This window comes from Schistocerca americana, chromosome 1, assembly GCF_021461395.2.
Source record: "Schistocerca americana isolate TAMUIC-IGC-003095 chromosome 1, iqSchAmer2.1, whole genome shotgun sequence".
NCBI lineage: Eukaryota > Metazoa > Arthropoda > Insecta > Orthoptera > Acrididae > Schistocerca > Schistocerca americana.
Genome location: NC_060119.1, coordinates 1,073,909,683 through 1,073,923,830, shown reverse-complemented (window position 1 = coordinate 1,073,923,830; position 14,148 = coordinate 1,073,909,683). Strand labels below are relative to the sequence as shown.

The window sequence follows — 14,148 nt, the reverse complement described above, 5'->3', positions numbered from 1 at the left end:
GGTCATCAGTCCCTAAGCTTACACACTACTTAACCTAAATTATCCTAAGGACAAACACGCAAACACACACACACACACACACACACACACACACACACACACACACACACACACATGCCCGAGGGAGAACTCGAACCTCTGCCGGGATCAGCCGCACAGTCCTCTGCGGCAACATCTCCAACAAATGTAGATGGACAGAGAGCAACAACTCGTATTGGGGAATAATTTTTATGGTTTAGAACCAGAACTGAAAATGAATAGTGTGGTGGAGTGAAATGACAAAATGTTAAAAACGAAACATCTAATTAACCATCACCAGTTAATAACAGAAATGTAATCACAAAGGGAATAATTCAAGGATAGGTTAATATAAGATTAGAGACAAAGCAGTAGTTCACATCACACTTTTGTCGTGTAAGTTTAATCTTCTTGTATGTCACGTAACAGGCGCAGTCAAAAGTGAAAGAGAGACTTATTGAGAAAGGTATGTAAACTGTTTATTATTTCAAAATTCTATGTTCTCACATGATTGTAAGAAGGAGCGTGACTAAAATATAACTTACATGTTTATTTGACACTACAATAAATGTGTGTCTGAAATTTTATGGGACTTAACTGCTAAGGTCATCAGTCCCTAAGCTTACACACTACTTAACCTAAATCATCCTAAGGACAAACACACACACACCCATGCCCGAGGGAGGACTCGAACCTCCGCCGGGACCAGCCGCACAGTCCATGACTGCAGCGCCTTAGACCGCTCGGCCAATCCCACGCGGCGACACTACAATAGTGAAGCCACAATCACAGTATATAAAATTTTTTCTTTAAAAAAGAAAGCGTTACATTACCGGTTTCAACGAACTACGTCGTCATTTTCAAATGTAAAACATCAGTTGGAGAATATATAATGGGAATTATGACCACACATCCGACAAAAATTACAAGAAAGAAATGAGACCAGGCAACAGAGGCAATGTTGGCACAACCAGGTCACTATAATTTGTATCTATACTTCCCCAAACGTTCATTCCATGTCCTAATGTATAATGGACGTTTGGGCAAGCATAGACATAAATTATAGTGACCTGGTTGTGCCACCATTGCCCCTGTTGCCTGGCCTCATTCTTTTCTCGTGATTTTTGGCGGCTGTATGGTCATAATTCCCATTATATATTCTCCAAATGATGTTTTGCATTTGAAAATGACGACGTAGTTCGTTGAAACCGATAATGTAACCCTTTCTTTTTAAAGACAAAAAATTTATATAGTGTACTGCGAAATAAACATTTAAGTTATTTCAAAATTTATCTCCATAACTGTTAATCCATTTATCCCACTGTGAGACAAGACGGTCAATGCCTTCGCCGGCCGATGTGACCGAGCGGTACTAGGCGCTTCAGCCTGGAACCGCGCGACCGCTACGGTCGCAGGTTCGAATCCTGCCTCAGGCATGGATGTGTGTGATGTCCTTAGGTTAGTTAGGTTTAAGTAGTTCTAAGTTCTAGGGAACTGATGACCCCAGAAGTTAAGTCCCATAGTGCTCAGAACCATTTGAACCTTTTTTTTTTTTCCTTCATGGAAAAATGTTTGCGGTTGCCTATGGAACCATGATTGAACCCAGGCGTGCACTTCTTCTTCTGAACAAATTATCGGCCACGAATGTCTTTCTTTAGGACTCCAAAAATAAGGAAATCGCTGGGGAGAGATCGGGACTGTATGGAGGATGTGTAAGGGCTTCTCAGCGAAACTTCTGCGGCATAATCGAAACAACCTTGGCAATGTATGACTCTCCGAAAAAAAAAGTAACAAAATTGGTCAAATGTACAGGGTGATTCAAAAAGAATACCACAACTTTAGGAATTTAAAACTCTGCAACGACAAAAGGCAGAGCTAAGCACTATCTGTCGGCGAATTAAGGGAGCTATAAAGTTTCATTTAGTTGTACATTTGTTCGCTTGAGGCGCTGTGATTTTATCCTTGCTCAAATTCAAACAGATGAATCTTTCGTTTCAAAGATTGTGTTTAGTGATGAAGCAACTTTCCACACTAACGGGAAAGTCAACCGTCACAATGTCTGTATATGGGGCACTGAGAATCCGCGGGAAACAACTCAGTATGAACGTGACTCGCCTAAGGTGAACGTTTTCTGTGCCATTTCAGCCAATAAAGTTTTTGGTCCCTTTTTCCTCGAAGGTGCTACTGTAACTGGACTACAGTATCTGGAGATGTTAGAGAATTGGCTGTTCCCTCAGCTCGAACAAGAAGCACAACAAATCATATTTCAGCAGGATGGAGCGCCACCACATTGGCACTTATCTGTCCGTAACTACCTGAACGTCAACTACCCGAGGCGATGGATCGGCCGCCAGGCAGCCCGTGACAGAGCACTTCATCACTGGCCTCCAAGAAGCCCTGACCTTACCCGCTGCGATTTTTTCTTATGGGGGTATGTTAAGGATATGGTGTTTCGGCCACCTCTCCCAGCCACCATTGATGATTTGAAACGAGAAATAACAGCAGCTATCCAAACTGTTACGCCTGATATGCTACAGAGAGTGTGGAACGAGTTGGAGTATCGGGTTGATATTGCTCGTGTGTCTGGAGCGGGCCATATTGAACATCCCTGAACTTGTTTTTGAGTGAAAAAAAAACCTTTTTAAATACTCTTTGTAATCATGTATAACAGAAGGTTATATTATGTTTCTTTCATTAAATACACATTTTTAAAGTTGTGGTATTCTTTTTGAATCACCCTGTATTGTGAAACGATTTCTCCAAAAGAAGGAAACAAAAAAAGATTAGAGAAACATATGATGCGCCGTTGAATGAAGCTATAAAACATTTACAGCAAATTAGGCGCGTCAAATATTTCTTTTATCAATTTTATTTTTTCCTTTTTTATTTTCGTGTTTTGTTCAGAAAGCAGAAAAGTTTCAGATCATGCTTAATTTGATATTTATTTTTTCAACATGAAAGAAATAGCTCCACAATTTTTAGGCTACTGTAACCTGTTGTGCACAAAATAGTTAGACCTTGAAGAAATGAATGTTTTGACGTGTCATTTCTAGTGGCTGCTGTGCATGAAATACTTCAATTTTTTCCTCGATTCATTAATTGAGTTTTTCTTAATTAACTGGTTAATTTGATACCCTATTTCTCCATTTCCTGGCCTTCGTTCGGGCATGCACATTAGGACAGAAAGCCGTTGTTCAATTTCTAGGGAGTCTTTGTTTTCACTCTGCTGAAACGTTTGACAATAATTACGGGATGAGGCGCATATTCAACAGACACTTCGCATTAATGGTTCTTTGTGAATTAAGCTCATGACCTGAGAATGGTATTTATGTCCTTAGCTCTAAATACACTATGTGATCCAAAGAATTCGGGCAACTGGCTGAAAAGACTTACAAATTCGTGCTGCCCTCCAGCGGTAACGCTGGAATTCAATATGGTGTTGGCCCACCCTTAGCCTTGATGACAGCTTCCACTGTCGCAGACACACTTTCAATCAGGTGCTGGAAGGTCTCTTGGGGAATGGTAGCCCATTCTTCACCGAGAGGAGAGGTATCGATGTGTGTCGGTGAGGTCTGGCACGAAGCCGGCGTTCCAAAACATCCCAAAGGTCTTCAATGGGATTCACGTCAGGACTCTTTGCAGGCCAGTCCATTACAGGGATGTTATTGTCGTGTAACCACTCCGCCACAGGCCGTGTATTATGAGCATGTGCTCGATCGTGTTCAAAGATGCAATGGCCATCCCCGAATTGCTCTTCAATAGTGGGAAGTAAGGTGCTTAAAACACCAATGCAGGCCTGTGCTGTGATAGTACCACGCAAAATAACAAGGGGTGCAAGCCCCCTCCATGAAAAACACGACCACGCCGTAACACTACTGCCTCGGAATTTTACTGTTGGCACTACAAACGCTGGCAGATGGCGTTCACCGGGAATTCGCCATACCCACACCTTGGCATCTGATCGCCACATTGTGTACCTTGATTTGTCACACAACGTTTTTCCTCTGTTCAATCGTCCAATGTTTACGCTCCTTACACTAAGCGAGGCGTCGTTTCGCATTTACTGGCGTGATGTGTGGCTTATGAGCAGCCGCTCGACCGTTAAATCCAAGTTTTCTCACCTCCTGCCTAACTGTCATAGTACTTGCAGTGGATCCCGATGCATTGTGGAATTCCTGTGTGGAATTCCTGTCGGGATAGATGTCTGCCTATTACACATTACGACCCTCTTCAACTGTCGGCGGTCTCTGTCAGTCAACAGACGACGTCGGCCTGTACGCTTTTGTGCTGTACGTGCCCCTTCACGTTTCCACTTCACTATCACATCGGAAACAGTGGACCAAGGGGTGCAGAGCGCCCCATTCTCATCTCTCACGATGTCTAACGACTACTGAGGTCTCTGATATGGGGTACCTGGCTGTAGGTGGCAGCACAATACGCCTAATATGATGTAACCTTCCCACAGAAATATTAATAATTGAATGTTACTTCTGAACAAAATTTGGCTCCCATTTATAATCTCCGTGCCGACTAGCGACAAGCAACAACTAACTACATACTGCTCTCCGGTAAGAGACTCTCCTATGCCTTGCCTATTGTCGGCAGCGCATACGTCTTACAATGAAAAAGTTATGTTTTTCGGGGTGTCCGGATATTTTTGATCACACAATGTATATGAAAATCTAAGAGCTACATCGTAGAAGTAAACTTACTGTATGACAATTGATTCAGATGAGTTTGATAAACATCTTGTACTCTATACACCACAGATAGTATTATCTATCACAAAACATTCAGATCACTTAGGTAAACATCTTGTACTCTATGTACGAGGGTTGCCCAGACATTAATACACCGCATTTTTTTCTCAGCCGAAAAGAATGCTACGCATGCGAAACGTTACTATGTACTATTTGAAGTCTCCTGAGTGAGCGCGCCAAGTTTCCGTCACTTCTAACAGATAACGTAGCTGCAATTCAGTTTCAAAATGACGTTTGCAGGTGATGTACGCTACAAACAACGTGTCGCAATTGAATTTCTCACTGCACAGAAAGAAACTGTGGGGAATATTCACAAACGCTTGTACAAAGTCTACGGAGCATCTGCTGTCGACACAAGTACAGTTAGTCGCTGGACACGGAGGATGAGGTCATCAGAAGACGGTTTGGCGGAGTTCCACGATTTACAGCGGTCCATCCACGGCTTTCACACCTGACAAGCTGCAGCGACAATCAGCAAAGGAAGTGTGGATGCAATTATCCGCACTCTTGGATATTCAAAAGTGTGTGCAAGGTGGGTCACTTGGTGTCTAACGGTGGATCACAAATCGCACAGAAAAGACATTTCTCTTGATTTGTTGCAATGTTTTGAAGCTGAGGGAGAGGACTTCTTGTCCCGGATTGTGACAGGAAGGCATGAATGAAGGCTTCCCCGGACTTGCGAAAATAGGACAGGTGGTGTCGAAGCCGTGAAGGTGTATCGTGAGCCATGCATGGTTAGCTTAGTTAAGATCATTGTCCAGTAAAGACGAAGTCCTTGTACGGTACACAGTTTTACTCCGCCAGAAAGTTTCAAAATATCCCGATAATTGCGAGTAGGATTAGCGCGCCGAGAGTTCCGTACAAACTTAATTATGTATATAGACAGTTAATACATAGCGAGAATCGAGGATTTCGAAGATTCTTGCCTCTTATCGATACCGACGCTGGCACGATATCAAAATGTGTTACGTTAATGGCCTTATCTCTTGATTTGACGTAGAAGCTCAAATTTTTTGCACCACCAAGGGGCCATGGATTGTATACTACTGGCCATTAAAATTGCTACACCACGAAGATGACGTGCTACAGACGCGAAATTTAACCGACAGGAAGAAGATGCTGTGATATGCAAATGATTAGCTTTTCAGACCATTCACACAAGGTTGGCGCCGGTGGCGACACCTACAACGTACTGACATGAGGAAAGTTTCCAACAGATTTCTCATACACAAACAGTTGATCGGCGTTGCCTGGTGAAGCGTTATTGTGGTACCTCGTGTAAGGAGGAGAAATGCGTACCATCACATTTCCGACTTTGATAAAGGTCGGATTATAGCCTATCGCGATTGCGGTTTATCGCATCGCGACATTGCTGCTCGCGTTGGTCGAAATCCAATGACTGTTAGCAGAACATGGAATGGTTGGGTTCATGAGAGTAACACGGAACGCCGTGCTGGGTCCCAACGGCCTCGTATCACTAGCAGTCGAGATGAGAGGCATCTTATCTGCATGGTTGTAACAGATCGTGCAGCCACGTCTCGATCCCTGAGTCAACAGATGGGGACGTTTGCAAGACAACAACCATCTGCACGAACAGTTCTACGACGTTTGCAGCAGCATGGACTATCAGCTCTGAGACCATGGCTGCGGTTACCCTTGACGCTGCATCACAGACAAGAGCGCCTGCGATGGTGTACTCAACGACGAACCTAGGTGCACGAATTGCGAAACGTAATTTTTTCGGATGAATCCAGGTTCTGTTTACAGCATCATGATGGTCGCATCCGTGTTTGGCGACATCGCGGTGAACGCACATTGGAAGCGTGTATTCGTCATCGCCACACTGGCGTATCACCCGGCATGATGGTATGGGGTGCCATTGGTTACTCGTCTCGGTCACCTCTTGTTCGCATTGACGGCACTTTTGAACAGTGGACTTTACATTTCAGAAGTGTTACGACCCGTGGCCCTACCCTTCATTCGATCCCTTCCAAACCCTACATTTCAGCAGGATAATGCAAGACCGCATGTTGCAGGTCCTGTACGGGCATTTCTGAATACAGAAAATGTTCGACTACTGCTCTGGCAGGTACATTCTCCAGATCTCTCGCCAACTGAAAACGTCTGGTCAATGGTGGCCGAGCAACTGGCTCGTCACAATACGCCAGTCACTACTCTTGATGAACTGTGGTATCGTGTTGAGGCTGCATGGGCAGCTGTACCTGTACACGCCATCCAAGCTCTGATTGACTCAATGCCCAGGCGTATCAAGGCCGTTCTTACGGCCAGAGGTGATTGTTCTGGGTACTGATTTCTCAGGATCTATGCACCCAAATTACGTGAAAATGTAATCAGATGTCAGTTCTAGTATAATATATTTGTCCAATGAATACCCGTTTATCATCTGCATTTCTTCTTGGTATAGCAATTTTAATGGCCTTTAGTGTAGAATGTGACATAAATTTCTACTTGATGCGTCTAACCGTTCCTGAGGAAAAGGGGTCTTTTTCGTGACACGTAATTATAAACTATTGACTTCTTTTTTCCTTTTACTTGTACTCTGAAAGTTGCTTCTTGCCAAAATTTCTTGATTTTAGGTCAACGGGAAGCGCCCTATTGGTTCTGATTGTTAGTTTGGGAGTATCAAAATTTGTGACATAAATGGTCTTATATTCTCATTTCATTGATTTAGAAGCTTAAATTTTTGACACTGCCAAGGGGCCGTATACCCTAGTACGTAACGTAAATTTGAACTGGATACGCGTACCCCTTAGGGGAGGAAAGGGGTCATAACAGTCTAACAGAGAGACAGATGAAGAAAAAACGACAAAAAATTTTCGTATCATATAATTAGTACCGTGAAACCTTGCTTTTTGACCAATTTCGTTACTGTAGGTCAACGGGAAGTAAACTATAGGTTTGATGGGTAAGTTTGCGAGTATGAAAACTTGCGACATAAACTGCCGTATCTTTGGATTCACTTGACTTAAAAAGTTTAAATTTTTGATATCACCTTCGTATAAAATTCAGCTTCATACGTCATTTCGTTGCTGAGAAGAAGGGCTCTTAACAGGCGGGCCGGCCTGTGTGGCCGTGCGGTTCTAGGCGCTTCAATCTGGAACCGCGCGACCGCTACGGTCGCAGGTTCGAATCCTGCCTCGCGGATGGATGTGTGTGCTGTCCTTAGGTTAGTTATGTTTAGGTAGTTCTAAGTCTAGGAGACTGATGACCACAGATGTTAAGTCCCATAGTGCTCAGAGCCATTTGATTTTTTTCGTAACAGGCGGACCGAGCGACAGACGGACGACAAAGTGTTTCTATAATAGTACGGAACCCTAAAAACCGCATACACTTTTCATTGAAGCGAAAGATTCGTTCTGGAGTGTTTAATGTGTTGGTTATATCAATTGTAAACTAAAGGTGTACATCGTGGAACTAGAAGAGATATGTAGATGCGATGAGACACTGAAAGCTGGAAAGCGAGCCATTTTCCCCGCTCCGTCGCCTCATTAAGGTCGCAGTCCCTGCAGACGCCCTCACTAGAACGGACTACAGCGTCGCGCGCTGCGGCCCGATTTACGTAACTGCTAACGGCGAGCGAGCGGGCGACCTAGCGTTGCAGCAGAGGGCGCTGCGTTGCTCCATTATAGCCGCGGTCACGTGACGGGCCGCTAATGCAGCACGAGCCCCGCACGAGGGCACACGTCGTAGATCAGAAGGCTGGGAACTGGCGTGGGCGTGAAAGGCTGGCCGCGTGAGGCGCGACCGGCGACGCTGGGGCGGTCGCGAAGGTCGGCGCGCAGTTTCGTCGTGAATGGCCAGTAATGCAGCTGTCTGAGGCCGTCCTGGCAGCAGCGGGTACTTCTCAGGAGCCGAACAGCCGCTACAGCTCTGTCTAGTTTGCGCGTTCTGCCACTAAACTAAGCTCTGACGCGTACTAAGCGCCTCTTCAGTGCGTTCCAAACATTTCGGGTCAAAATAAGCTCACCTGGCGAAACATAAGTTACCAGGTCGCTCTGGAGCACTCTAGATTGTGTCATGTGACCCTCCACCGCTGATGTTCCGTCTTGGCAGTGAAGTAGTGTGTATGAGCCGGCCGGCCGGTGTGGCCGTGCGGTTAAAGGCGCTTCAGTCTGGAACCGCGTGACCGCTACGGTCGCAGGTTCGAATCCTGCCTCGGGCATAGATGTGTGTGATGTCCTTAGGTTAGTTAGGTTTAATTAGTTCTAAGTTCTAGGCGACTGATGACCTCAGAAATTAAGTCGCATAGTGCTCAGAGCCATTTTGTATGAGCCGGTGCTGGGCCGGCCACGGCGTGCCAAGCTGGGGTGTGAGTGCCGCGTGCGTGCGGGACAAGCTCAGCCTACTTCGGCTTTACTCGATCCTTCCCGGAAGCACCCGGTACAGCGCGACTATTCCATTTTATACTGCAGTGTGGCTTTTTCCGTTTGGCGCAACTCTCTTTAGCTCAGCAGAAGCGCGGTGTCAGTGTTGTTTACCCCTCGTTCGTGGTCACAGTTCCAGTGGTAGTTTGCACAAAAAGACGCATCTTGCAATTTGTCGTCAGAAGCCTTTAAAAATGGTTGGGAATGACAGAAAAGGGGGACGAAAATTCTCAAAATATGCTATGCAGTCGCAAATTTTCTGTTGTTGTTGTCGTGGTCTTCAGTCCTGAGACTGGTTTGATGCAGCTCTCCATGCTACTCTATCCAGTGCAAGCTTCTTCATCTCCCCGTACCTACTGCAACCTACATCCTTCTGAATCTGTTTAGTGTATTCATCTCTTCGTCTCCCTCTACGATTTTTACCCTCCAATGCTAACTTTGCGATCCCTTAATGCCTCAGAATATGCCTTACCAACCGATCCCTTCTTCTTGTCAAGATGTGCCACAAACTCCTCTTCTCCCCAATTCTATTCAATACCTCCTCATTAGTTATGTGATCTACACATCTAATCTTCAGCATTCTTCTGTAGCACCACATTTTGAAAGCTTCTATTCTCTTCTTGTCCAAACCATTTATCATCCATGTTCCACTTCCATACATGGCTACACTCCATACAAATACTTTCAGAAACGACTTCCTGACACGTAAATCTATACTTGCTGTTAACAAATTTCTCTTCTTCAGAAACGCTTTCCTTGCCATTGCCAGTCTACATTTTATATCCTCGCTACTTCAATCATCATCAATTATTTTGCTCCCCAAATAGCAAAACTCCTTTACTACTTTAAGTGTCTCATATCCTAATCTAATTCCCTCAGCATCACCCGACTTAATTCGACTACATTCTATTATCCTCGTTTTGCTTTTGTTGATGTTGATTTTATATCCTCCTTTCAAGACACTGTCTATTCCATTCAACTGCTCTTCCAAGTCCTTTGCTGTCTCTGACAGAATTACAATGTCATCGGCGAACCTCAATGTTTTTATTTCTTCTCCATGGATTTTAATACCTACTCCGAATTTTTCTTTTGTTTCCTTCACTGCTTGCTCAATATAAAGATTGAATAACATCGGGGGAGGCTGGAACCCTATCTCACTCCCTTCCCAACCACTGCTTCCCTTTCATGTCCCTCGACTTTTATAACTGTCATCTGATTTTTGTACAAATTGTAAATAGCCTTCCGCTCCCTGTATTTTACCCCTGCCACCTCCAGAATTTGAAAGAGAGTATTCCAGTCAACATTGTCAAAGGCTTTCTGTAAGTCTACAAATGCTAGAAACGTAGGTTTGCCTTTCCTAAAGCTAGCTGCTAAGATAAGCCGTAGGGTCAGTATTGCCTCACGTGTTCCAATATTTCTACGGAATCCAAACTGATCTTCCCAAAGGTCGGCTTCTTCTAGTTTTTCCATTCGTCTGTAGAGAATTCGCGTTAGTATTTTGCAGCCGTGACTTATTAAACTGATAGTTCGGTAGTTTTCACATCTGTCAACACCTGCTTTCTTTGGGATTGGAATTATTATATTCTTCTTGAAGTATTTGCTATGAAATGATATTACGATACCATGCACAATGAATTTAAAGATTTACTTGGCAGTGAAGTAGCAAAACACTACAACGATCGAGAGACTGGGTTAATTGTTCCGTACACCGAGAAACACTTTGTGCTAAATTTGCCAGTATGCAGCACATGCAGAAATTGGTGGTAGGAATAGTAAAATTCCTGATTCATCCACTATCAGTTGCAACAGTTTTCGACGGAACTGAACGAAGAGTATGGAGACTTTATATACGAGGAATATTTTATAGATAATGCTCACTTTTTTTTTTTTACCTGCTCATTAATTTCTTAAATATCTAGTCATTCAGTACAGTCTCACTGCTTCTCTACGACTGAATTTCAACGTCTCGGAAGTTCTATTACTCCATCCAGGACACCACTTCTGTTTACCTGTCGAATGGCTCGGCTTAAGGTAGTAGAAACGTCTTCCAGAGAATATAAGGACGTCCACGCAAAGGTTTTTTTCGACTGTGGAAACAAGTCCGGTGGACTCATGTTCGATCTGTCGTGGAGAATAAGTGGCCCAGCCTCGACCAACTGAGGTTGGATTTTGTGCATTTTTCTGCGTAGGTCTTGCGTGAATTTACCATAATACACTGTTGTGACACTTGTTCCGCGTGGGACTCTATCAGTCATGATGATTCTTTGGTGATCATCAGCAAAAATCATTATTTGCTTGATTTTCAATGAGCGCGTCGAAATTTTTTTAGACATAGAGAAACTGAAGCTCTCCACTCACTTGACTGTGATTTCAACTCCGGTTCAAAGGCTGCATATTTCATCACTAGCGACAATTCGACACAAGACTCCTTGACCTTCACGGTCGAATCATTTCAGCAAGGTTGCAATGTCCAGGCGTTTCTACTTCTCTTCAGCAGTCTAAGGTTCTATCTCGCAGAAACTTTTTCCCTTCTTCATATAATTTGTCTGAATACGGAATGCTGATTTTGGGGAATCTCTGTGACTTCAGACAGTTTCTCACAAGTCGCACTGCGATCTTCTTCAAGAGCATTTGTTCATCTGCTGACGTTTTTTACCTTCCGGGTTTTATATTGGCGTCAGTGCTCATTCGACCACCACGAAAACGATTAACCCCTCGTGAAACTATACAACGGTCCACTGTAAACTAGCCACACACTTCACTTAAGGAACTACGGATTTTTGTCGGGTTTTTGCCACGTTAAGTTTCGATCTTGATGTACGACCTATGGTCTTCAACAGTCACAGTACTCAACACCCCTGCAGTGTCCATTTCTACCTCTCACCAATTTTATGTTAGAGTACACAGCAAAAAATCACAACGATCGACAAACGGAATTCATTATTCTGTACATCGAGAAACACTTGGTGCTAAACTTGCCGGCATGGAGCACATGAAGAAATTGGTGGTACGAACAGTAAAATTTATGACGTCGCTCGCATTATTCCACTGTCAGTTGCCACAGTCTCGACAGAATTGGTGCAAAGAGAATAGAAACTTCATACATTTTTGCAAAGTACTTTTGTTAAGTGCGAACGATATTTCGATTTCGATTTAAAACTCGCAATTGTAGAATTTATGAAAGAAAAGGAGTATAGGAATGAAAATTAGAACACTCGAAATTGATTGCAGACCTCGCATCTTTAGTGGGCTCGATTGGACACTGCCCACAGTAAGACATTACAAGCTGACGAACAAGTTCTATCTGATTTGATGGAGATGCATTTAATATCACAATCGTACTATAGAAAGGATACATTCTGACAAATGCAGTTCGTTAAAGAAAACACGAAGTTTAAGGAGCTTACCGTGGCCTTGAAAGACTTACAAGGATAGTTTCTTAAGCGTAGTGAGGACACTGCCAACTTACATCTTTTTTCGAGCTTTTTCAAGACCGTTTGTCATTTCAGTTGAAAGCGACCCTGTACAAGTGCAGATGTAACTGATTGAACTGCTAGGTAATTCCTGTTGCAATGGCAAATCCCTTTACGTTCAAATCGTCCAGTACATCTACGTTGCTGTTCTGTGTGTCTCCATAATGAGCTTGCAAACATGTTACACTACTGGCCATTAAAATTGCTACACCAAGAAGAAATACAGATGATAAACGGGTATTCATTGGACAAATATATTATACTAGAACGGACATGTGATTACATTTTCACGCACTTTTGGTGCATAGATCCTGAGAAATCAGTACCCAGAACAACCACCTCTGACCTTGATACGCCTGGGCATTGAGTCGAACAGAGCTTGGATGGCGTGTACAGGTACAGCTGCCCATGCAGCTTCAACACGATACCACAGTTCATCAAGAGTGGTGACTGGCGTATTGTGATGAGCCAGTTGCTCGGCCACCATTCACCAGACGTTTTCAATTGGTGAGATATCTGGAGAATGTGCTGGCCAGGGCAGCAGTCGAACATTTTCTGTATCCAGAACGGCCCGTACAGGACCTGCAACATGCGGTCGTGCATTACCCTGCGGAAATGTAGGGTTTCGGAGGGATCGAATGAAGGGTAGAGCCACGGGTCGTAACACATCTGAAATGTAACGTCCACTTTTCAAAGTGCCGTCAATGCGAACAAGAGGTGACCGACACGTGTAACCAATGGCACCCCATACCATCACGCCGGGTGATACGCCAGTATGGCGATGACGAATACACGCTTCCAATGTGCGTTCACCGCGATGTCGCCAAACACGGATGCGACCATCATGATGCTGTAAACAGAACCTGGATTCATCCGAAAAAAAATGACGTTTTGCCATTCGTGCACCCAGGTTCGTCGTTGAGTACACCATCGCAGGCGCTCCTGTCTGTGATGCAGCGTCAAGGGTAACCGCAGCCATGGTCTCCGACATGATAGTCCATGCTGCTGCAAACGTCGTCGAACTGTTCGTGCAGATGGTTGTTGTTTTGCAAACGTCCCCATCTGTTGACTCAGGGATCGAGACGTGGCTGCACGATCCGTTACAGCCATGCGGATGAGATGCCTGTCATCTCGACTGTTAGTGATACGAGGCCGTTGCACGGCGTTCCGTATTACCTTCCTGAACCCACCGATTCCATATTCTGCTAGCAGTCACTTGATCTCGACCAACGCGAGCAGCAATGTCGCGATACGCAAACCGCAATCGCGATAGGCTACAATCCGACCTTTATCAAAGTCGGAAACGTGACGGTACGCATTTCTCCTCCTTACACGAGGCATCACAACAACGTTTCACTAGGCAACGCCGGTCAACTGCTGTTTGTACGAGAAATCGGTTGGAAAGTTTCCTCATGTCAGCACGTTGTAGGTGTCGCCATCGGCGTCAACGTTGTGTAAATGCTCTGTAAATTTAATCATTTGCATATCACAGCAACATCTTCCTGTCAGTTA

The 14,148-nt window shown here is 44.3% G+C and overlaps 1 protein-coding gene across 1 annotated transcript in view; it reads left to right on the top strand.

Annotated features, from left to right (window-relative positions):
* LOC124617385 overlaps window positions 1–14,148 on the top strand; it is a 1,108,641-nt gene that overhangs the window by 442,100 nt on the left and 652,393 nt on the right. The window lies entirely within an intron of this gene.